This window comes from Carica papaya, chromosome 8 (assembly GCF_054855325.1).
Source record: "Carica papaya isolate Zhongbai chromosome 8, ASM5485532v1, whole genome shotgun sequence".
Classification (NCBI taxonomy): domain Eukaryota; kingdom Viridiplantae; phylum Streptophyta; class Magnoliopsida; order Brassicales; family Caricaceae; genus Carica; species Carica papaya.
In genome coordinates, this window is record NC_142316.1 from 18,567,808 (window position 1) to 18,589,939 (window position 22,132).

The window sequence follows — 22,132 nt, forward strand, 5'->3', positions numbered from 1 at the left end:
TTGTGCGTTCACACTTCACCTCTCATTCTCGTTCTAATATCGATTAAAATGTCCGTGCTTTTTGACTCACATTTGCGTATAAACCAGTGGACCCTAGTTCCAGACGCGGTAACGTCGAACGACCCGTCTGAAAAAAAATTGGTGCGACACGAGGACTTCCCAGGAGGTCAACCATCCGAGTACTAATCTCGCCAAGCACACTTAACTGCGGAATTCTGATGGCATCCGGGGCTTTAGTGCTGCTATGATCGCACCTGTTTAGTTTCGCGCTGCAAATACATACACTCCTTCTCCTTTCATCCCCCTTCCGTCATTTGTTTCCTTATGCGTTCACACTTCACCTCTCATTCTCGTTCTAATATCGATTAAAATGCCCCTGCTTCTTGACTCATATTTGCGTATAAACCAGCGGACCCTAGTTCCAGACGAGGGTAACATCGAACGACCCGTCTGAAAAAAAATTGGTGCGACACGAGGACTTCACAAGAAAATGGGTGAAATATAAGGACTTCGCAGGAGGTAACCCATGCTAGTACTCCTCCCGCCCAAGCACCCTAACCTACGGAGTTCTGATAGAATCTGTTGCATTAGTGCTGGTATGATCGCACCTGTTTCATTTCGTGCTGAAAATACATACACTCCTTCTCCTTCCCTCCCCCCTCCCATCATTTGTTTCCTTGTGCGTTCACACTGCACCTCTTTTTCTCATTCTAATATCGATTAATATGCCCCTGCTTCTTGACTCACATTTGCGTATAAACAAGTGGACCATAGTTCCAGTTGCGCGTAACGTCGAACGACCCATCTGAAAAAAAAAATTGTGCGACACGAGAACTTCCCAGGAGGTCACCCATCCGAGTACTACTCTCGCCCAAGAGCACTTAACTGCAGAGTTATGATGGGATCCGGTGCATTAGTGCTGGTATAATCGCACCCGTTTAATTTCGCGCTGCAAATACATAAACTCCTTCTCCTTTCTTTCCCCTCCCGTCATTTGTTTCCTTGTGCGTGCGCACTGCACCTCCCGTGCTCGTTTTAATATCAAGTAAAATGTTACGACGCCGTGACTCAATTTGCGAATAAACCTGAGGACCAAAATTCAAGTCACGCGTAACATCGAAAGAATCATCTGCAAAAAAATGGGTGCAACACGAGGACTTCCCAAGTGGTCACCCATCCGAGTACTACTCTCGCCCAAGCACACTTAACTGCGGAGTTATGATGGCATCGGTTGCATTAATGCTGGTATGATCGCACCTGTTTAATTTCACGCTGCAAATACATAAACTCCTTCTCCTTTCTTCCCCCTCCCATCATTGTACTACTCTCGCCCAAGCACACTTAACTGCGGAGTTTTGATGGGATCCGGTGCATTTGTGCTGGTGTGACCGCACCTGTTTAATTTCGTGCTGAAAATACATACACTCCTTCTCATTTCTTCCCCCTCCCGTCATTTGTTTCCTTGTGCGTTCACACTTCACCTCTTATTCTCGTTCTAATATCGATTAAAATGCCCCTGCTTCTTGACTCACATTTGCGTATAAACCAGCGGACCCTAGTTCCAGACGCGCGTAACGTCGAACGACCTGTTTGAAAAAAAATTAGTGCAACACGAGGACTTCCCAGGAGGTCACCCATCCGAGTACTAATCTCGCCCAAGCACACTTCACAGCGGAGTTCTGATGGGATCCGGTGCATTAGTGCTGGTATGATCGCACCCGTTTAATTCCGCGCTGCAAATACATAAACTCCTTCTCCTTTCTTCCCCCTCCCATCATTTCTTTCCTTGTGCGTGCGCACTGCACCTCTCGTGCTCGTTCTAATATCTAGTAAAATACTACGGTGTTGTGGCTCACATTTGCGAATAAACCTGAGGACCATAATTCAAGTCGCGCGTAACGTCGAAAGAATCATCTGCAAAAAAATGGGTGCAACACGAGGACTTTATAAGAAAATTGGTGAAATATAAGGACTTCGCAGGAGGTAACCCATGCTAGTACTACTCTCGCCCAAGCACCCTTATCTATGGAGTTCTGATAGAATCCGATGCATTAGTGCTGGTATGATCGCACTTGTTTCATTTCGTGCTAAAAATACATACACTATTTCTCCTTCCCTCCCCCTCCCGTCATTTGTTTCCTTGTGCGTGCACTCTGCATCTCTCTTTCTCGTTCTAATATAGATTAAAATGCCCCTGCTTCTTGACTCACATTTGCGTATAAACCAGCGGACCCTAGTTCCAGTCGCGCATAACGTTGAACGACCCGTCTGAAAATAAATTGGTGCGACACGAGGACTTCCCAGGAGGTCACCCATCCGAGTACTACTCTCGCCCAAGCACACTTAACTGCGGAGTTCTGATGGGATCCGGTGCATTAGTGCTGGTATGATCGCACCCATTTAATTCAGCGCTGCAAATACATAAACTCCTTCTCCTTTCTTCCCCCTCCCGTCTTTTGTTTCCTTGTGCGTGCGCACTGCAACTCTCGTTCTCGTTTAAATATTAAGTAAAATGCCACAGCGCCGTGACTCACATTTGCGAATAAATCTGCGGACCATAATTAAAGTCGCGCGTAACGTCGAACGATCCATCTGAAAAAAAAATTGTTGCGATACGAGGACTTCCCAAGAGGTCATCCATCCGAGTACTACTCTCGACCATGCACACTTAACTGCAGAGTTCTGATGGGATCCAGTGCATTAGTGCTGGTACGACGCCACTTGTTTAATTTTGCGCTTCAAATACATACACTCCTTCTCTTTTCTTCCTCCTCCCGTCATTTGTTTCCTTGTGCGTGCGCACTGCACCTCCCGTTCTCGTTCTAATATCAAGTAAAATTCTACAGCACCGTGACTCACATTTGCGAATAAACCTGAGGACCATAATTCAAATCGCGCGTAACGTCGAAAGAATCATCTGCAAAAAAATGGGTGCAACACAAGGACTTCACAAGAAAATGGGTGAAATATAAGGACTTCGCATGAGGTAACCCATGCTAGTACTACTCTCGCCCAAGCACCCTTACCTACGGAGTTCTGATAGAATCCGTTGCATTAGTGCTGGTATGATCGCACCTGTTTCATTTCGTGCTGAAAATACATACTCTCCTTCTCCTTCCCTCCCCCTGCCATCAATTGTTTCCTTGTGCGTTCACACTGCACCTCTCCTTCTCGTTCTAATATCGATTAAAATGCCCCTGCTTCTTGACTCACATTTGCATATAAACCAACGGACCCTAGTTCCAGTAGCGCGTAACGTCGAACAACCCGTCTGAAGAAAAATTGGTGAGACACGAGGACTTCCCAGGAGTCCTACCCATCCTAGTACTACTCTCGCCCAAGCACACTTAACTGCGGAGTTCTGATGGGATACGGTGCATTAGTGCTGGTATGATCGCAACCGTATAATTTAGCGCTGCAAATACATAAACTCCTTCTCCTTTCTTCCCCCTCCCGTCATTTGTTTCCTTGTGCGTGCGCACTGCACCTCCCGTGCTCGTTCTAATATCAAGTAAAATGCTACGGTGCCGTGACTCACATTTGCGAATAAACCTGCGGACCATAAATCAAGTCGCGCGTATCGTCGAAAGAATCATCTGCAAAAAAATGGGTGCAACACGAGGACTTCCTAAGAAAATGGGTGAAATATAAGGACTTCGCAGGAGGTCACCCATCCTAGTGCTACTCTCTCCCAAGCACCCATATCTTGCAGAGTTCTGAAAGAATCCCGTGCATTGGTGCTGGTATGATTGCTCATGTTTCATTCTGCGCTTTAAATACATACACTTTTTCTCCCTCCATCCCCCCTCCCGTCATTTGTTTCCTTGTGCGTGCACTCTGCATCTCTGCTTCTCGTTCTAATATCGATTAAAATAACCCTGCTTCTTGACTCACATTTACGTATAAACCACCGGACCTTAGTTCCAATCGCGCGTAACGTCGAACGACCCGTCTGAAAAAAAATATGTGCAACACGAGGACTTCCCAGGAGGTCACCCATCCGAGTACTACTCTCTCCCAAGCACACTTAACTACGGAGTTCTGATGGAATCCGATGCATTAATGCTGGTATGATCGCACCCGTTAAATTCCGCGCTGCAAATACATAAATTCCTTCTCCTTTCTTCCCCCTCCCATCATTTATTTCCTTGTGCGTGCGCACTGCACCTCCCGTGCTCGTTTTAATATCAAGTAAAATGCTACAGTACCGTGACTCACATTTGCGAATAAACCTGAGGACCATAATTCAAGTCGCGCGTATCGTCGAAAGAATCATCTGCAAAAAAATGGGTGCAACACGAGGACTTCCTGAGAAAATGGGTGAAATATAAGGACTTCGCAGGAGGTCACCCATCCTAGTGCTACTCTCGCCCAAGCACCCTTAACTTGCGGAGTTCTGATAGAATCCGTTGCATTGGTGCTGGTATGATTGCTCATGTTTCATTCTACGCTGCAAATACATACACTTTTTTCCCTCCATCCCTCCTCCCGTCATTTGTTTCCTTGTGCGTGCACTCTGCATCTCTCCTTCTCGTTCTAATATCGATTAAAATGCCCCTGCTTCTTGACTCACATTTGCGTATAAACCAGTGGACCCTAGTTCCAGTCACGAGTAACGTCGAACGACCCGTCTGAAAAAAAAAATTAGTGCGACACGAGGACTTCCCAGGAAGTCACCCATCCGAGTACTACTCTCGCCCAAGCACACTTATCTGCGGAGTTCTGATGGGATCCGGTGCATTAGTGATTCTTTCGACATTACGCGCGACTTGATTTATGGTCTGCAGGTTTATTCGCAAATTTGAGTCACGGCGCCGTGGAATTTTACTTGATATTATAACGAGTACGGGAGGTGCAGTGCGCACGCACAAGGAAACAAATGACGGGAGGAGGAAGAAAAGAGAAGGAGTGTATGTATTTGAAGCGCAAAATTAAACAAGTGGCATCATACCAGCACTAATGCACTGGATCCCATCAGAACTCTGCAGTTAAGTGTGCTTGGGCGAGAGTAGTACTCGGATGGGAGACCACTTAGGAAGTTCTCGTATCGCAACAATTTTTTTTCAGATGGGTTATTCGACGTTACGCGCGACTGGAACTATGGTCCGCTGGTTTATACGCAAATGTGAGTAAAAAATCAGGGGCATTTTTATCGATATTAGAACGAGAAGGAGAGGTGCAGTGTGAACGCACAAGGAAACAAATGATGGGAGGGGGGGAGGGAAGAAGGAGTGTATGTATTTTCAGCACGAAATTAAGCAGGTGCGGTCACACCAGCACAAATGCACCGGATCCCATCAGAACTCCGCAGTTAAGTATGCTTTGACGAAAGTAGTACAATGATGGGTTACCTCATGGGAAGTTCTCGTGTTGCACCCATTTTCTTTTTTTCAGATGTGCCGTGCGACGTTACGCGCGACTTTAATTATGGTCCGCAGATTTATTCGCAAATGCGAGTCACGATGCTGTGGCATTTTACTTGATATTTGAACGAGAACGAGAGGTGCAGTGCGCACGCACAAGGAAACAAATGACGGGAGGGGGAAGAAAGGAAAAGGAGTGTATGTATTTGCAGCGCGAAATTAAACAGGTGCGATCATACCAGCGCTAAAGCTCCGGATCCCATCAGAACTTCGCAGTTAAGTGTGCTTGGGCGACCGTAGTACTCGAATGGGTGACCACTTGGGAAGCCCTCGTGTTGCACCTATTTTTTTCCGGATGGGTTGTTCGACGTTACGCGCGAATGGAATTATAAACCGCTGGTTCATTTGCATAGGTGAGTCACGGTGCCGGGGCATATTACTTGATATTAGAACGAGAAAGAGAGATGCAGAGTGCACGCACAAGGAAACAAATGACGGGAGGGGGGATGGGAGGAGAAAGAGTGTATGTATTTGCAGTGCAGAATGAAACATGAGGGATCATAGTAGCACTAATGCAACGGATTCTATCAGAACTCCGCAAGTTAAGGGTGCTTGGGCGAGAGTAGCACTAGGATGGGTGACTTCCTGCGAAGTCCTTATATTTCACCCATTTTCTTAGGAAGTCCTCGTGTTGTACCTTTTTTTTTGCAGATGATTCTTTCGAGGATACGCGCGACTTGATTTATGGTCTGCAGGTTTATTCGCAAATGTGAGTCACGGTGCCGTGGCATCTTACTTGATATTAGAATGAGCACGGGAGGTGCAGTGTGCACGCACAAGGAAACAAATGACGGGAGGGGGAAGAAAGGAGAAGGAATTTATGTATTTGCAGTGCGGAATTAAACGGGTGCGATCATACCAGCACTAATGCATTGGATCCCATAAGAACACTGCAGTTAAGTGTGCTTGGGCGAGAGTAGTACTCGGATGGGTGACCACCTGGGAAGTCCTCGTGTCGCACAAATTTTTTTTCAGACGGGTCGTTCGACGTTACGCGCGACTGGAACTATGGTCCGCTGCTTTATACGCAAATGTGAGTCAAGAATCAGGGGCATTTTAATCGATATTAGAACGAGAAGGAGAGGTGCAGTGTGAACGCACAAGGAAACAAATGATGGGAGGGGGGGAGGGAAGAAAGAGTGTACGTATTTTCAGCACAAAATTAAACAGGTGCGGTCACACCAGCACAAATGCACCGGATCCCATCAGAGCTCCGCAGTTAAGTGTGCTTTGGCGAAAGTAGTACAATGATGGGTTACCTCCTGGGAAGTTCTCGTGTTGCACCCATTTTCTTTTTTTCAGATGTGCCGTTCGATGTTACGCATGACTTAAATTATGGTCCGCAAATTTATTCGCAAATGTGAGTCACGGCGCCGTGACATTTTACTTGATATTTGAACGAGAACGAGAGGTGCAGTGCGCACGCACAAGGAAACAAATGACGGGAGGGGGAAGAAAGGAGAAGGAGTGTATGTATTTGCAGCGCGGAATTAAACAGGTGCGATCATACCAGCACTAATGCAACGGATTCTATCAGAACTCCGTAGGTAAGGGTGCTTGGGCGAGAGTAGTACTAGCATGGGTTACCTCCTGCGAGGTCCTTATATTTCACCCATTTTCTTGTGAAGTCCTCGTGTTGCACCCATTTTTTTGCAGATGATTCTTTCGACGTTACGCGCGACTTGAATTATGGTCCTCAGGTTTATTCGTAAATGTGATTCACGGCGCTGTAGCATTTTACTTGATATTAGAATGAGAACGGGAGGTGCAGTGCGCATGCACAAGGAAACAAATGATGGGAGGGGGGGGAGGGAAGAAGGAGTGTATGTATTTTCAGCACGAAATTAAACATGTGCGGTCACACCAGCACAAATACACCGGATCCCATCAGAACTCTGCATTTAAGTGTGCTTTGGCGAAAGTAGTACAATGATGGGTTACCTCCTCGGAAGTTCTCGTGGTGCACCCATTTTCTTTTTTTCAGATGTGCCATTCGACGTTACGCGCAACTGGAATTAGGGTCCGCTGGTTTATACGCAAATATGAGTCAGGAAGCAGGGGCATTTTAATCGATATTAGAACGAGAATGAGAGGTGAAGTGTGAACGCACAAGGAAAAAAATGATCGGAGGGGGAAGAAAGGAGAAGGAGTGTATGTATTTGCAGCGCGAAATTAAACAGGTGCGATCATACCATCACTAAAGCCCCGGATCCCATCAGAACTCCGCAGTTAAGTGTGCTTGGGCGAGAGTAGTACTCTGATGGGTGACCACTTGGGAAGCCCTCGTGTTGCACCTATTTTTTTCGGATGGGTTGTTCGACGTTACGCGCGAATGGAATTATAAACCGCTGGTTCATTTGCAAAGGTTAGTCACGGTGCCGGGGCATATTACTTGATATTAGAACGAGAAAGAGAGATGCAGAGTGCACGCACAAGGAAACAAATGACGGGATGGGGGATGGGAGGAGAAAGAGTGTATGTATTTGCAGTGCAAAATGATACATGAGGGATCATACCAGCACTAATGCAAAGGATTCTATCAGAACTCCGCAGTTAAGGGTGCTTGGGCGAGAAAAGTACTCGGATGGGTGACCTCCTGCGAAGTCCTTATATTTCACCCATTTTCTTGGGAGGTCCTCGTGTTGCACCTATCTTTTTGCAGATGATTCTTTCGACGTTACGCGCGACTTGATTTATGGTGACCTCCTGGGAAGTCCTCATGTTGCACCCATTTTTTTTCGGATGGGTCGCTCGACGTTACGCGCGAATGCAATTATAAACAGATGGTTCATTCGCAAAGGTGAGTCACAATGCTAGGGCATTTTACTTGATATTAGAACGAGAAGGAGAGATGCAGAGTGCACGCACAAGGAAACAAATGACGGGAGAGGGGATGGAGGGAGAAATAGTGTATGTATTTGCAGCGCAAAATGAAACATGAGCGATAAAACCAGCACCAATGCAACGGATTCTATCAGAACTCCGCAAGTTAAGGGTGCTTGGGCGAGAGTAGCACTAGGATGGGTGACCTCATGCGAAGTCCTTATATTTCACCTATTTTCTTATAAAGTCCTCGTGCTGAACCCATTTTTTTGCAGATAATTCTTTCGACGTTACGCGTGACTTGAATTATGGTCCTCAGGTTTATTCGCAAATGTGAGTCACGGCACCGTAGCATTTTACTTGATATTAGAACGAGCACGGGAGGTGCAGTGCGCACGCACAAGGAAACAAATGACGGGAGGGGGAAGAAAGGAGAACAAGTTTATGTATTTGCAGCGCGGAATTAAATGGGTGCGATCATACCAGCACTAATGCACCGGATCCCATCAGAACTCCGCAGTTAAGTGTGCTTGGGCGAGAGTAGTACTCGGATGGGTGACCTCCTGGGAAGTCCTCGTGTCGCACCAATTTTTTTTCAAACGGGTCGTTCGAAGTTACGCGCGACTGGAACTAGGGTCCGCTGGTTTATACGCAAATGTGAGTCAAGAAGCAGGGGTATTTTAATCGATATTAGAACGAGAATGAGAGGTGAAGTGTGAACGCACAAGGAAACAAATGACGGGAGGGGGAAGAAAAGAAAAGAAGTTTATGTATTTGTAGCGCGAAACTAAACAGGTGCGATCATACCAGCACTAAAGCCCCGGATCCCATCAGAACTCTGCAGTTAAGTGTGCTTGGGTGAGATTAGTACTCAGATGGATGACCTCCTGGGAAGTCCTCGTGTCGCACCAATTTTTTTTCAGACAGGTCGTTCGACGTTACGCGCGTCTGGAACTAGGGTCCACTGGTTTATACACAAATGTGAGTCAAGAATCAGGGGTATTTTAATCGATATTAGAACGAGAATGAGAGGTAAAGTGTGAACGCACAAGGAAATAAATGACCGCAGGGGGAAGAAAGGAGAAGGAGTGTATGTATTTGCAGCGCGAAATTAAACAGGTGCGATCATACCAGCACCAAAACTCCGGATCCCATCAGAACTCCGCAGTTAAGTGTGCTTGGGCGAGGGTAGTACTCGGATGGGTGACCACTTGGGAAGCCCTCGTGTTGCATCTATTTTTTTTCGGATGGGTTGTTCGACGTTACGCGCGAATGGAATTATAAACTACTAGTTCATTTGCAAAGGTGAGTCACGGTGCCGGGTCATTTTACTTGATATTAGAACGAGAAAGAGAGATGCAGAGTGCACGCACAAGGAAACAAATGACAGAAGGGGGGATGGGAGGAGAAAGAGTGTATGTATTTGCAGTGCAGAATGAAACATGAGGGATCATACCAGCACTAATGCAACTGATTCTATCAGAACTCCGCAGTTAAGGGTGCTTGGGCGAGAAAAGTACTCGGATGGGTGACCTCCTGCGAAGTCCTTATATTTCACCCATTTTCTTGGGAGGTCCTCATGTTACACCCATCTTTTTGCAGATGATTCTTTCGACGTTACGCGCGACTTGATTTATGGTGACCTCCTGGGAAGTCCTTATGTTGCACCCATTTTTTTTCGGATGGGTCGCTCGACGTTACCTGCGAATGCAATTATAAACCGCTGGTTCATTTGCAAAGGTGAGTCACGATGCTAGGGCATTTTACTTGATATTAGAATGAGAATGAGAGATGCAGAGTGCATGCACAATGAAATAAATGACGGTAGAGGGATGGAGGGAGAAATAGTGTATGTATTTGCAGCGCAGAATGAAACATGAGCGATCAAACCAGCACCAATGCAACGGATTCTATCAGAACTCTGCAAGTTAAGGGTGCTTGGGCGAGAGTAGCACTAGGATGGGTCACCTCATGCGAAGTCCTTATATTTCACCTATTTTCTTATAAAGTCCTCGTGCTGCACCCATTTTTTTGCAGATAATTCTTTCGACGTTACGCGCGACTTGAATTATGGTCCTCAGGTTTATTCGCAAATGTGAGTCACGGCACCGTAGCATTTTACTTGATATTAGAACGAGCACGGGAGGTGCAGCGCGCACGCACAAGGAAACAAATGACGGGAGGGGGAAGAAAGGAGAACAAGTTTATGTATTTGCAGCGCGGAATTAAATGGGTGCGATCATACCAGCACTAATGCACCGGATCCCATCAGAACTCCGCAGTTAAGTGTGCTTGGGCGAGAGTAGTAATCGGATGGGTGACCTCCTGGGAAGTCCTCGTGTCGCACCAATTTTTTTTCAAACGGGTCGTTTGAAGTTACGCGCGACTGGAACTAGGGTCCGCTGGTTTATACGCAAATGTGACTCAAGAAGCAGGGGTATTTTAATCGATATTAGAACGAGAATGAGAGGTGAAGTGTGAACGCACAAGGAAACAAATGACGGGAGGGGGAAGAAAAGAAAAGAAGTTTATGTATTTGTAGCGCGAAACTAAACAGGTGCGATCATACCAGCACTAAAGCTCCGGATCCCATCAGAACTCCGCAGTTAAGTGTGCTTGGGCGAGAGTAGTGCTCGGATGGGTCACCACCTGGGAAGCCCTCGTGTTGCACCTATTTTTTTTTTTGGATGGGTTGTTCGACGTTACGCGCGAATGGAATTATAAACTGCTGGTTCATTTGTAAAGGTGAGTCACGGTGCCGGGGCATATTACTTGATATTAGAACGAGAAAGAGAGATGCAGAGTGCACGCACAAGGAAACAAATGACGGGAGGGGGGATGAAAGGAGAAAGAGTGTATGTATTTGCAGTGCAGAATGAAACATGAGGGATCATACCAGCACTAATGCAACGGATTCTATCAGAACTCCGCAGTTAACGATGCTTGGGCGAAAAAAGTACTCTGATGGGTGACCTCCTGCGAAGTCCTTATATTTCACCCATTTTCTTGGGAGGTCCTCGTGTTGCACCCGTCTTTTTGCAGATGATTCTTTCGACGTTATGCGCGACTTGATTTATGGTCCGCAGGTTTATTCGCAAATGTGAGTCACGGCGCCGTGACATTTTACTTGATATTAGAACGAGTACGGGAGGTGCAGTGCGCACGCACAAGGAAACAAATGACGGGATGAGGAAGAAAAGAAAATGAGTGTAGGTATTTGAAGCGCAAAATTAAACAAGTGGCATCATACCAGCACTAATGCACTGGATCCTATCAGAACTCTGCAGTTAAGTGTGCTTGGGAGAGATTAGTACTCGGATCGGTGACCTCTTGGGAAGTCCTCGTATCGCAACAATTTTTTTTTAGATGGGTCGTTCGACGTTACACGCGACTGGAACTATGGTCAGCTGGTTTATACGCAAATGTGAGTAAAGAATTAGGGGCATTTTAATCGATATTAGAACGAGAAGGAGAGGTGCAGTGTGAACGCACAAGGAAACAAATGATGGGAGGGGGAGAGGGAAGAAGGAGTGTATGTATTTTAAGCACAAAATTAAATAGGTGCGATCACACAAGCACAAATGTACCAGATCCCATCAGAACTCCGCAGTTAAGTGTGCTTTGGCGAAAGTAGTACAATGATGGGTTACCTCCTGGGAAGTTCTCGTGTTGCACCCATTTTCTTTTTTTCAGATGTGCCGTTTGACGTTACGCGCGACTTTAATTATGGTCCGCAGATTTATTCGCAAATGTGAGTCACGGCACCGTGGTATTTTACTTGACATTTGAACGAGAACGAGAGGTGCAGTGCGCATGCACAAGGAAACAAATGACGGGAGGGGGAAGAAAGGAGAAGGAGTTTATGTATTTGCAGCGTGGAATTAAATGGGTGCGGTCATACCAGTACTAATGCACCGGATCCCATCAGAACTCCGCAGTTAAGTGTGCTTGGGCGAGAGTAGTACTCGGATGGGTGACCTCTTGGGAAGTCCTCATGTCGCACCAATTTTTTTTCAGATGGGTCGTTCGACGTTACGCGCGACTGGAACTATAATCCGCTGGTTTATACGCAAATGTGAGTCAAGAATCTGGGGCATTTTAATCGATATTAGAACGAGAAGGAGAGGTGCAGTGTGAATGCAGAAGGAAACAAATGATGGGAGGGGGGGAGGGAAGAAGGAGTGTATGTATTTTCAGCCCGAAATTAAACAGGTGCGCTCACACCAGCACAAATGCACCGGATTCCATCAGAACTCCGCAGTTAAGTGTGCTTTGACGAAAGTAGTACAATGATGGGTTACCTCCTGGGAAGTTCTCGTGTTGCACCCATTTTCTTTTTTTCAGATGTGCCGTTCGACGTTACGCGCGACTTTAATTATGGTCCGCAGATTTATTCGCAAATGTGAGTCACGGAACTGTGGCATTTTACTTGATATTTGAACGAGAACAAGAGGTGCAGTTCGCACGCACAAGGAAACAAATGACGGGAGGGGGAAGAACGGAGAAGTAGTTTATGTATTTGCAGCGCAAAATAATAGGTGCGATCATACCAGCACTAATGCACCGGATCCCATCAGAACTCCGCAGTTAAGTGTGCTTGGGCGAGAGTAGTACTCGGATGGGTGACCTCCTAGAAAGTCCTCGTGTCGCACCAATTTTTTTTCAGACTGGTCGTTCGACGTTACGCGCGACTGGAACTAGGGTCCGCTGGTTTATACGCAAATGTGAGTCAAGAAGCAGGGGCATTTTAATCGATATTAGAACGAGAAGGAGAGATGCAGAGTGCACGCACAAGGAAACAAATGACGGGAGGGGGGATGGAGGGAGAAAAAGTTTATGTATTTGCAGCGCAGAATGAAACATGAGCAATCATACCAGCACCAATGCAACAGATTCTATCAGAACTCCGCAAGTTAAGGGTGCTTGGGCGAGAGTAGCACTAGGATGGGTGACCTCTTGCGAAGTCCTTATATTTCACCCATTTTCTTAGGAAGTCCTCGTGTTGCACCCATTTTTTTGCAGATGATTCTTTTGACATTACGGGCGACTTGAATTATGGAAATGGGTGAAAGAATCATCTGCAAAAAAATGGGTGCAACACGAGGACTTCCCAAGAAAATGGGTGAAATATAAGGACTTCGCAGGAGGTCACCCATCCTAGTGCTACTCTCGCCCAAGCACCCTTAACTTGCGGAGTTCTGATAGAATCCGTTGCATTGGTGCTGGTATGATTGCTCATGTTTCATTATGCGATGCAAATACATACACTTTTTCTCCCTCCATCCCCCCTCCCGTCATTTGTTTACTTGTGCGGGCACTCTGCATCTCTTCTTCTCATTCTAATATCGATTAAAATGCCCCTGTTTCTAGACTCACATTTGCGTATAAACCAGCGGACCCTAGTTCCAGTCGCGCGTAACGTCGAACGACCAGTCTGAAAAAAAATTGGTGCGACACGAGGACTTTCTAGGAGGTCACCCATCCGAGTACTACTCTCGCCCAAGCACACTTAACTGCGGAGTTCTGATGGGATCCGGTGCATTAGTGCTGGTATGATCGCACCCGTTTAATTCAACGCTGCAAATAGATAAACTCCTTCTCCTTTCTTCCCCCTCCCTTCATTTGTTTCCTTGTGCGTGCGCACTGCACCTCTTGTTCTCGTTCAAATATCAAGTAAAATGCCACGGTGCAGTGACTCTCACTTGCGAATAAATCTGCGGACCATAATTAAAGTCGCGCGTAACGTCGAACGGCACATCTGAAAAAAAAAAGATGGGTGCAACATGAGGACTTCACAAGAAAATGGGTGAAATATAAGGACTTCGCAGGAGGTCACCCATCCGAGTACTTTTCTCTCCCAAGCACCCTTAACTGCGGAGTTCTGATAGAATCCGTTGCATTAGTTCTGGTATGATCCCTCATGTTTCATTCTGCACAGCAAATACATACACTCTTTCTCCTCCCATCCCCCCTCCCGTCATTTGTTTCCTTGTGCGTGCACTCTGCAACTCTCTTTCTCGTTCTAATATCAAGTATTATGACCCGGTACCGTGACTCACCTTTGCAAATGAACCAGTGGTTTATAATTCCATTCGCGCGTAACGTCGAACAACCCATCCGAAAAAAAAAAGGTGCAACACGAGGGCTTCCCAAGTGGTCACCCATCCGAGTACTACCCTCACCCAAGCACACTTGACTGCGGAGTTCTGATGGGATCCGGAGTTTTGGTGCTGGTATGATCGCACCTGTTTAATTTCGCGCTACAAATACATACACTCCTCCTTTCTTCCCCCTCCGGTCATTTGTTTCCTTGTGCGTTCACACTATACCTCTCATTCTCGTTCTAATATCGATTAAAATGCCCCTGATTCTTGACTCAAATTTGCGTATAAACCAGCAGACCGTAGTTCCAGACGCGCGTAACGTCGAACGACCCGTCTAAAAAAAAATTGGTGCGACACGAGGACATCCCAGGAGGTCATCCATCCGAGTACTAATCTCACCCAAGCACACTTAATTGCAAAGTTCTGATGGGATCCGGGGCTTTAGTGCTGGTATGATCGTACCTGTTTAGTTTCGCGCTACAAATACATACACTCCTTCTCCTTTCTTCCCCCTCCCGTCATTTGTTTCCTTGTGCGTTCACACTTCACCTCTCATTCTCGTTCTAATATCGATTAAAATGCCCCTGCTTCTTGACTCACATTTGTGTATAAACCAGCGGACCCTAGTTCCAGTCGCGCGTAACTTCGAACGACCCGTCTGAAAAAGAATTGGTGCGACACGAGGACTTTCCAGGAGGTCAACCATCCGAGTACTACTCTCGCCTAAGCACACTTAACTGCGGAGTTCTGATGGGATCCGGTGCATTAGTGCTGGTATGATCGCACCCGATTAATTCCGCGCTGCAAATACATAAACTCCTTCTCCTTTCTTCCCCCTCCCGTCATTTGTTTCCTTGTGCGTGCGCATTGCACCTCCCGTGCTCGTTCTAATATCAAGTAAAATGCTACGGTGCCGTGACTCACATTTGCGAATAAACCTGAGGACCATAATTCAAGTCGCGCGTAACGTCGAAAGAATCATCTGCAAAAAAATGGGTGCAACACGAGGACTTTCTAAGAAAATAGGTGAAATATAAGGACTTCGCATGAGGTCACCCATCCTAGTGCTACTCTCGCCCAAGCACCCTTAACTTGCAGAGTTCTGATAGAATCCGTTGTATTGGTGCTGGTTTGATCGCTCATGTTTCATTCTGCGCTGCAAATACATACACTCTTTCTCCCTCCATCCCCTCTCCCGTCATTTGTTTCCTTGTGCGTGCACTCTGCATCTCTCCTTCTCGTTCTAATATCAAGTAAAATTCCCTAGCATCATGACTCACCTTTGCGAATGAACCAGCGGTTTATAATTGCATTTGCGCGTAACGTCGAGCGACCCATCCGAAAAAAAATGGGTGCAACACGAGGACTTCCCAGGAGGTCACCATAAATCAAGTCGCGCGTAACGTCGAAAGAATCATCTGCAAAAAGATGGGTGCAACACGAAGACCTCCCAAGAAAATTGGTGAAATATAAGGACTTCGCAGGAGGTCACCCATCCGAGTACTTTTCTCGCCCAAGCACCCTTAATTGCGGAGTTCTGATAGAATCCTTTGCATTAGTGCTGGTATGATCCCTCATGTTTCATTCTGCACTGCAACTACATACACTCTTTCTCCTCCCATCCCCCCTCCCGTCATTTGTTTCCTTGTGCGTGCACTCTGCATCTCTCTTTCTCGTTCTAATATCAAGTAATATGCCCCGGCACCATGACTCACCTTTGCAAATGAACCAGCAGTTTATAATTCCATTCGCGTGTAACGTCGAACAACCCATCCGAAAAAAATAGGTGCAACACGAGGGCTTCACAAGTGGTCACCCATCCGAGTACTACTCTCGCCCAAGCACATTTAACTGCGGAGTTCTGATGGGATCCGGGGCTTTAGTGCTGGTATGATCACTCCTGTTTAATTTCGCGCTGTAAATACATACACTCCTTCTCCTTTCTTCCCCCTCCGGTCATTTGTTTCCTTGTGCGTTCACACTTCACCTATCAATCTCATTCTAATATCGATTAAAATGCCCCTGCTTCTTGACTCACATTTGCGTATAAACCAACGGACCCTAGTTCCAGTCGCGCGTAACGTCGAACGACCCGTCTGAAAAAAAATTTGTGAGACACGAGGACTTCCCAGGAGGTCACCCATCCGAGTATTACTCTCGCCCAAGCACACTTGACTGTGGAGTTCTGATGGGATCAGGTGCATTAGTGCTGGTATGATCGCACTAGTATAATTTAGCACTGCAAATACATAAACTCCTTCTCCTTTCTTCCCCCTCTCGTCATTTGTTTCCTTGTGCGTGCGCACTGCACCTCCCCTGCTCGTTCTAATATCAAGTAAAATGTTACGGTGCCGTGACTCACATTTATGAATAAACCTGAGGACCATAATTCAAGTCGCGCGTATTGTCGAAATAATCATCTGCAAAAAAATGGGTGCAACACGAGGACTTCCTAAGAAAATGGGTGAAATATAAGGACTTCGCAGGAGGTCACCCATGCTAGTGCTACTCTCGCCCAAGCACCCTTAACTTGCGGAGTTCTGATAGAATCCGTTGCATTGGTGCTGGTATGATGGCTCATGTTTCATTATGCGCTGCAAATACATACACTTTTTCTCCCTCCATCCCCCCTCCTGTCATTTGTTTCCTTGTGCGTGGACTCTGCATCTCTCCTTCTCGTTCTAATATCGATTAAAATGCCCCTGCTTCTTGAATCACATTTGCGTATAAACCAGTGGACCCTAATTCCAGTCGCGCGTAACGTCGAACGACCCGTTTGAAAAAAAGAATTAGTGCGACACGAGGACTTCCCACGAGGTCACCCATCCGAGTACTACTCTCGCCCAAGCACACTTATCTGCGGAGTTCTGATGGGATCCGGTGCATTAGTGCTGGTATGATCGCACTAGTTTAATTTCGCGCTGCAAATACATAAACTCCTCCTTTCTTCCCCCTCCCGTCATTTGTTTCCTTGTGCGTGCGCAATGCACCTCTCTTTCTCGTTTAAATATCAAGTAAAATGCCACGGCGCCGTGACTCACATTTGCGAATAAATCTGCGGACCATAATTAAAGTCGCGCGTAACGTCGAACGGCACATCTGAAAAAAAGAAAATGGGTGCAAGACGAGAACTTCCCAGGAGGTAACCCATCATTGTATTACTTTCGCCAAAGCACACTTAACTTCGGAGTTCTGATTAGATCCGGTGCATTTGTGATGGTGTGTTCGCACCTGTTTAATTTTGTGCTGAAAATACATACACTCCTTCTTCCCTCCCCCCCTCCCATCATTTGTTTCCTTGTGCGTTCACACTGCACCTCTCCTTCTCGTTCTAATATCGATAAAAATGCCCCTGATTTTTGACTCACATTTGCGTATAAACCAGCGGACCATAGTTCCAGTCGCGCGTAACGTCGAACGACCCATCTGAAAAAAAATTGTTGCGATACGAGGATTTCCCAAGAGGTCACCCATCCGAGTACTACTCTCGCCCAAGCACACTTAACTGCAGAGTTCTGATGGGATCCAGTGCATTAGTGCTGGTATGATGCCACTTGTTTAAATTTGCGCTTCAAATACATACACTCCTGTTTTCTTCATCCTCCCGTCATTTGTTTCCTTGTGCGTGCGCACTGCACCTCCCGTACTCGTTCTAATATCAAGTAAAATGCCACGGCGCCGTGACTCAAATTTGCGAATAAACCTGCGGACCATAAATCAAGTCGCGCGTAACGTCGAAAGAATCATCTGCAAAAAGATGGGTGCAACACGAGGACCTCCCAAGAAAATGGGTGAAATATAAGGACTTCGCAGGAGGTCACCCATCCGAGTACTTTTCTCACCCAAACACCCTTAACTGCGGAGTTCTAATAGAATCCGTTGCATTAGTGCTGGTATGATCCCTCATGTTTCATTCTGCACTGCAAATACATACACTCTTTCTCCTTCCATCCCCCCTCCCGTCATTTGTTTCCTTGTGCGTCCACTCTGCATCTCTCTTTCTCGTTCTAATATCAAGTAATATACCCCGGCACCGTGACTCACCTTTGCAAATGAACCAGCGGTTTATAATTCCATTCGCGCATAACATCGAACAACCCATCTGAAAAAAAATAGGTGCAACACGAGGGCTTCCCAAGTGGTCACCCATCCGAGTACTACCCTCGCCCAAGCACACTTAACTGCGGAGTTCTAACGGGATCCGGAGCTTTAGTGCTGGTATGATCGGACCTATTTAATTTCGCGCTGCAAATACATACACTCCTTCTCCTTTCTTCCCCCTCCCGTCATTTGTTTCCTTGTGCGTTCACACTTCACCTCTCATTCTCGTTCTAATATCGATTAAAATACCCCTGCTTCTTGACTCACATTTGCGTATAAACCAGCGGACCCTAGTTCCAGACGCGCGTAACGTCGAATGACCCGTCTGAAAAAAAATTAGTGCGACACGAGGACTTCCCAGGAGGTCACCCATCCGAGTACTAATCTCGCCCAAGTACACTTCACTGCGGAGTTCTGATGGGATCCGGTGCATTAGTGCTGGTATGATCGCACCTGTTTAATTGTGCGCTGCAAATACAAAATCTCATTCTCTTTTCTTCCCCCTCCCGTCATTTTTTTCCTTGTGCGTGCGCACTGCACCTCCCATTCTCGTTCTAATATCAAGTAAAATACTACAGCGCCGTGACACACATTTGCGAATAAACCTGAGGACCATAATTCAAGTCGCGTGTATCGTCGAAAGAATCATCTGCAAAAAAATGGGTGCAACACGAGGACTTCACAAGAAAATGGGTGAAATATAAGGACTTCGCAGGAGGTAACCCATGCTAGTACTACTCTCGCCCGAGCACCCTTACCTACGGAGTTCTGGTAGAATCCGTTGCATTAGTGCTGGTATGATCGCACCTGTTTCATTCCTTGCTGAAAATACATACACTCCTTCTCCTTCCCTCCCCCTCCCATCAATTGTTTCCTTGTGCGTTCACACTGCACTTCTCCTTCTCGTTCTAATATCGATTAAAATGCTCCTGCTTCTTGACACACATTTGCGTATAAACCAGCGTACCCTAGTTCCAGTCGCGCGTAGCGTCGAACGACCTGTCTGAAAAAAATTAGTGCGATACAAGGACTTCCCAGGAGGTCACCCATCCGAGTACTACTCTCGCACAAGCACACATAACTGCGGAGTTCTGATGGGATCCGGTGCATTAGTGCTGGTATGATTGCACCTGTTTAATTTTGCGCTGCAAATACATACACTCCTTCTCCTTTCTTCTCCCTCCCGTCATTTGTTTCCTTGTGCGTTCACACTTCACCTGTCATTCTCGTTCTAATATCGATTAAAATACCCCTGCTTCTTGACTCACATTTGCGTATAAACCAGCAGACCCTAGTTCCAGACGCGCGTAACGTCGAACGACCCGTCTGAAAAAAAATTGGTGCGACACGAGGACTTCCCAGGAGGTCACCCATCTGAGTACTAATCTCGCCCAAGCACACTTCACTGCGGAGTTCTGATGGGATCCGGTGCATTAGTGCTGGTATGATCGCACCTGTTTAATTTTGCGCTCCAAATACATAAACTCATTCCCCTTTCTTCCCCCTCCCGTCATTTGTTTCCTTGTGCGTGCGCACTGCACCTCCCTTTCTCTTTCTAATATCAAGTAAAATGCTACAGCGCCGTGACACACATTTGCGAATAAACCTGAGGACCATAATTCAAGTCGCGCGTAACGTCGAAAGAATCATCTGCAAAAAAATGGGTGCAACACGAGGACTTCACAAGAAAATGGGTGAAATATAAGGACTTCGCAGGAGGTAACCCATGCTAGTACTAGTCTCACCCAAGCACCCTTACCTACGGAGTTCTGATAGAATCCGTTTCATTAGTGCTGGTATGATCGCACCTGTTTCATTTCGCGCTGCAAAAACATACACTCCTTCTCCTTTCTTCCCCCTCCCATCATTTGTTTCCTTATGCGTTCACACTTCACCTCTCATTCTCGTTCTAATATCGACTAAAATGCCCCTGCTTCATGACTCACATTTGCGTATAAACCAGCGGACCATAGTTCCAGACGCGCGTAACGTCGAACAACCCGTCTGAAAAAAAAAATTAGTGTGACAAGAGGACTTCACAGGAGGTCACCCATCCGAGTACTAATCTCGCCCAAGCACACTTAACTGCGGAGTTCTGATGGGATCCGGTGCATTAATGCTGGTATGATGGCAACTGTTTAATTTTGCGCTGCTAATACATAAACTCATTCCCCTTTCTTCCCCCTCCCGTCATTTGTTTTTTTGTGCGTGCGCACTGCACCTGTCGTTCTCGTTCAAATATCAAGTAAAATGCCACGGCGCCGTGACTCACATTTGTGAACAAATCTGCAGACCATAATTAAAGTTGCGCGTAACATCGAACGGCACATCTGAAAAAAAGAAAATGGGTGCAACATGAGGACTTCGCAAGAAAATTGGTGAAATATAAGGACTTCGCAGGAGGTAACCCATGCTAGTACTACTCTCGCCCAACCACCCTTACCTAAAGAGTTCTGATAGAATCCGTTGCATTAGTGCTGGTATGATCGTACCTGTTTCATTTCGCGCTGCAAAAACATACTCCTTCTCTTTTCTTCCCCCTCCCGTCATTTGTTTCCTTGTGCGTACGCACTGCTCCTCTCGTTCTCGTTCAAATATCAAGTAAAATACCACGGTGCCGTGACTCACATTTGCGAATAAATCTGCGAACCATAATTAAAGTCGCGCGTAACGTCGAACGACACATCTGAAAAAAGAAAATAGGTGCAACACGAGAACTTCCTAGGAGGTAACCCATCATTGTACTACTTTCGCCAAAGCACACTTAACTGCGGAGTTCTGATGGGATCCGGTACATTTGTGCTGGTGTGACCGTACCTGTTTAATTTCGTGCTGAAAATACATACACTCCTTCTTCCCTCCCCCCCTCCCATCATTTGCTTCCTTGTGCGTGCACTATGCATATCTCTTTCTCGTTCTAATATCAAGTAATATGCCCCGGCACCGTGACTCACCTTTGCAAATGAACCAGCGGTTTATAATTCCATTCGCGCGTAACGTCGAAAAATCCATCCGAAAAAAAATAGGTGCAACACGAGGGCTTCCCAAGTGGTCACCCATCCGAGTACTACTCTCGCCCAGGCACACTTAACTGCAGAGTTATGATGGGATCCGGTGCATTAGTGCTGGTATGATCGAACCTGTTTAATTTCGCGCTACAAATACATAAACTCCTTCTTCTTTCTTTCCCCTCCCGTCATTTCTTTCCTTGTGCATGCGCACTGCACCTCTCGTTCTCGTTTAAATATTAAGTAAAATGCCACGGCGCCATGACTCACATTTGCGAATAAATCTGCGGACCATAATTAAAGTCGCGCGTAAGGTCGAACGGCACATCTGAAAAAAGAAAATGGGTGCAACACGAGAACTTCCCAGGAGGTAACCCATCATTGTACTACTTTCGCCAAAGCACACTTAACTGAGGAGTTATGATGGGATCCGGTGCATTTGTGCTGGTATGATCGCACCCGTTTAATTCCGCACTGCAAATACATAAACTCCTTATCCTTTCTTGCCCCTCCCATCATTTGTTTCCTTGTGCATGCGCACTGCACCCCCCGTGCTCGTTCTAATATCAAGTAAAATGCTACGGTGCCGTGACTCACATTTGCGATTAAACCTGAGGACCATAATTCAAGTCGCGCGTATCGTCGAAAGAATCATCTTCAAAAAAATGGGTGC

General features: G+C 46.4%; 13 non-coding genes and 27 pseudogenes across 13 annotated transcripts; 15 read left to right on the forward strand and 25 right to left on the reverse strand.

Annotated features, from left to right (window-relative positions):
- Positions 1–138: 138 nt before the first annotated feature.
- Positions 139–256, reverse strand: LOC148247745 (5S ribosomal RNA; annotated as a pseudogene).
- A 561-nt stretch (positions 257–817) lies between these two features.
- Positions 818–936, reverse strand: LOC148247746 (5S ribosomal RNA; annotated as a pseudogene).
- A 204-nt stretch (positions 937–1,140) lies between these two features.
- On the reverse strand, positions 1,141–1,259 carry LOC148247747 (5S ribosomal RNA; annotated as a pseudogene).
- A 342-nt stretch (positions 1,260–1,601) lies between these two features.
- LOC148247748 (5S ribosomal RNA) lies at positions 1,602–1,720 on the reverse strand (annotated as a pseudogene).
- A 559-nt stretch (positions 1,721–2,279) lies between these two features.
- On the reverse strand, positions 2,280–2,398 carry LOC148247749 (5S ribosomal RNA). Its single transcript, XR_015814890.1, has one exon. It is a non-coding gene; the product is annotated as a 5S ribosomal RNA (ribosomal RNA).
- Positions 2,399–2,604: 206 nt separating this feature from the next.
- On the reverse strand, positions 2,605–2,722 carry LOC148247750 (5S ribosomal RNA; annotated as a pseudogene).
- Positions 2,723–3,282: 560 nt separating this feature from the next.
- LOC148247751 (5S ribosomal RNA) lies at positions 3,283–3,402 on the reverse strand (annotated as a pseudogene).
- Positions 3,403–3,963: 561 nt separating this feature from the next.
- On the reverse strand, positions 3,964–4,082 carry LOC148247752 (5S ribosomal RNA; annotated as a pseudogene).
- Positions 4,083–4,938: 856 nt separating this feature from the next.
- Positions 4,939–5,056, forward strand: LOC148247753 (5S ribosomal RNA; annotated as a pseudogene).
- Positions 5,057–5,260: 204 nt separating this feature from the next.
- On the forward strand, positions 5,261–5,379 carry LOC148247754 (5S ribosomal RNA; annotated as a pseudogene).
- Positions 5,380–5,588: 209 nt separating this feature from the next.
- LOC148247755 (5S ribosomal RNA) lies at positions 5,589–5,707 on the forward strand (annotated as a pseudogene).
- Positions 5,708–6,268: 561 nt separating this feature from the next.
- On the forward strand, positions 6,269–6,387 carry LOC148247756 (5S ribosomal RNA; annotated as a pseudogene).
- Positions 6,388–6,591: 204 nt separating this feature from the next.
- LOC148247757 (5S ribosomal RNA) lies at positions 6,592–6,710 on the forward strand (annotated as a pseudogene).
- An 891-nt stretch (positions 6,711–7,601) lies between these two features.
- LOC148247758 (5S ribosomal RNA) lies at positions 7,602–7,720 on the forward strand. Its single transcript, XR_015814782.1, has one exon. It is a non-coding gene; the product is annotated as a 5S ribosomal RNA (ribosomal RNA).
- A 995-nt stretch (positions 7,721–8,715) lies between these two features.
- Positions 8,716–8,834, forward strand: LOC148247759 (5S ribosomal RNA). The gene has a single exon (XR_015814901.1). It is a non-coding gene; the product is annotated as a 5S ribosomal RNA (ribosomal RNA).
- A 205-nt stretch (positions 8,835–9,039) lies between these two features.
- On the forward strand, positions 9,040–9,158 carry LOC148247760 (5S ribosomal RNA; annotated as a pseudogene).
- Positions 9,159–9,363: 205 nt separating this feature from the next.
- Positions 9,364–9,482, forward strand: LOC148247761 (5S ribosomal RNA). Its single transcript, XR_015814629.1, has one exon. It is a non-coding gene; the product is annotated as a 5S ribosomal RNA (ribosomal RNA).
- Positions 9,483–10,477: 995 nt separating this feature from the next.
- LOC148247762 (5S ribosomal RNA) lies at positions 10,478–10,596 on the forward strand. Its single transcript, XR_015814679.1, has one exon. It is a non-coding gene; the product is annotated as a 5S ribosomal RNA (ribosomal RNA).
- A 205-nt stretch (positions 10,597–10,801) lies between these two features.
- LOC148247763 (5S ribosomal RNA) lies at positions 10,802–10,920 on the forward strand. The gene has a single exon (XR_015814926.1). It is a non-coding gene; the product is annotated as a 5S ribosomal RNA (ribosomal RNA).
- Positions 10,921–11,805: 885 nt separating this feature from the next.
- LOC148247764 (5S ribosomal RNA) lies at positions 11,806–11,924 on the forward strand (annotated as a pseudogene).
- A 209-nt stretch (positions 11,925–12,133) lies between these two features.
- LOC148247765 (5S ribosomal RNA) lies at positions 12,134–12,252 on the forward strand (annotated as a pseudogene).
- Positions 12,253–12,456: 204 nt separating this feature from the next.
- On the forward strand, positions 12,457–12,575 carry LOC148247766 (5S ribosomal RNA; annotated as a pseudogene).
- Positions 12,576–12,782: 207 nt separating this feature from the next.
- Positions 12,783–12,901, forward strand: LOC148247767 (5S ribosomal RNA). Its single transcript, XR_015815507.1, has one exon. It is a non-coding gene; the product is annotated as a 5S ribosomal RNA (ribosomal RNA).
- A 790-nt stretch (positions 12,902–13,691) lies between these two features.
- LOC148247768 (5S ribosomal RNA) lies at positions 13,692–13,810 on the reverse strand. The gene has a single exon (XR_015815592.1). It is a non-coding gene; the product is annotated as a 5S ribosomal RNA (ribosomal RNA).
- Positions 13,811–14,374: 564 nt separating this feature from the next.
- Positions 14,375–14,493, reverse strand: LOC148247769 (5S ribosomal RNA). The gene has a single exon (XR_015815965.1). It is a non-coding gene; the product is annotated as a 5S ribosomal RNA (ribosomal RNA).
- A 202-nt stretch (positions 14,494–14,695) lies between these two features.
- On the reverse strand, positions 14,696–14,814 carry LOC148247770 (5S ribosomal RNA; annotated as a pseudogene).
- A 205-nt stretch (positions 14,815–15,019) lies between these two features.
- On the reverse strand, positions 15,020–15,138 carry LOC148247771 (5S ribosomal RNA; annotated as a pseudogene).
- A 995-nt stretch (positions 15,139–16,133) lies between these two features.
- LOC148247772 (5S ribosomal RNA) lies at positions 16,134–16,252 on the reverse strand (annotated as a pseudogene).
- A 205-nt stretch (positions 16,253–16,457) lies between these two features.
- On the reverse strand, positions 16,458–16,576 carry LOC148247773 (5S ribosomal RNA; annotated as a pseudogene).
- A 563-nt stretch (positions 16,577–17,139) lies between these two features.
- Positions 17,140–17,258, reverse strand: LOC148247774 (5S ribosomal RNA). The gene has a single exon (XR_015814653.1). It is a non-coding gene; the product is annotated as a 5S ribosomal RNA (ribosomal RNA).
- Positions 17,259–17,464: 206 nt separating this feature from the next.
- LOC148247775 (5S ribosomal RNA) lies at positions 17,465–17,583 on the reverse strand (annotated as a pseudogene).
- A 204-nt stretch (positions 17,584–17,787) lies between these two features.
- Positions 17,788–17,905, reverse strand: LOC148247776 (5S ribosomal RNA; annotated as a pseudogene).
- A 558-nt stretch (positions 17,906–18,463) lies between these two features.
- LOC148247777 (5S ribosomal RNA) lies at positions 18,464–18,582 on the reverse strand. Its single transcript, XR_015815161.1, has one exon. It is a non-coding gene; the product is annotated as a 5S ribosomal RNA (ribosomal RNA).
- Positions 18,583–18,787: 205 nt separating this feature from the next.
- Positions 18,788–18,906, reverse strand: LOC148247778 (5S ribosomal RNA). The gene has a single exon (XR_015815445.1). It is a non-coding gene; the product is annotated as a 5S ribosomal RNA (ribosomal RNA).
- A 558-nt stretch (positions 18,907–19,464) lies between these two features.
- LOC148247779 (5S ribosomal RNA) lies at positions 19,465–19,583 on the reverse strand (annotated as a pseudogene).
- Positions 19,584–19,788: 205 nt separating this feature from the next.
- On the reverse strand, positions 19,789–19,907 carry LOC148247780 (5S ribosomal RNA). Its single transcript, XR_015816045.1, has one exon. It is a non-coding gene; the product is annotated as a 5S ribosomal RNA (ribosomal RNA).
- Positions 19,908–20,468: 561 nt separating this feature from the next.
- Positions 20,469–20,587, reverse strand: LOC148247781 (5S ribosomal RNA; annotated as a pseudogene).
- Positions 20,588–21,151: 564 nt separating this feature from the next.
- On the reverse strand, positions 21,152–21,270 carry LOC148247782 (5S ribosomal RNA; annotated as a pseudogene).
- A 204-nt stretch (positions 21,271–21,474) lies between these two features.
- On the reverse strand, positions 21,475–21,593 carry LOC148247783 (5S ribosomal RNA; annotated as a pseudogene).
- Positions 21,594–21,801: 208 nt separating this feature from the next.
- On the reverse strand, positions 21,802–21,920 carry LOC148247784 (5S ribosomal RNA; annotated as a pseudogene).
- Positions 21,921–22,132: the final 212 nt, after the last annotated feature.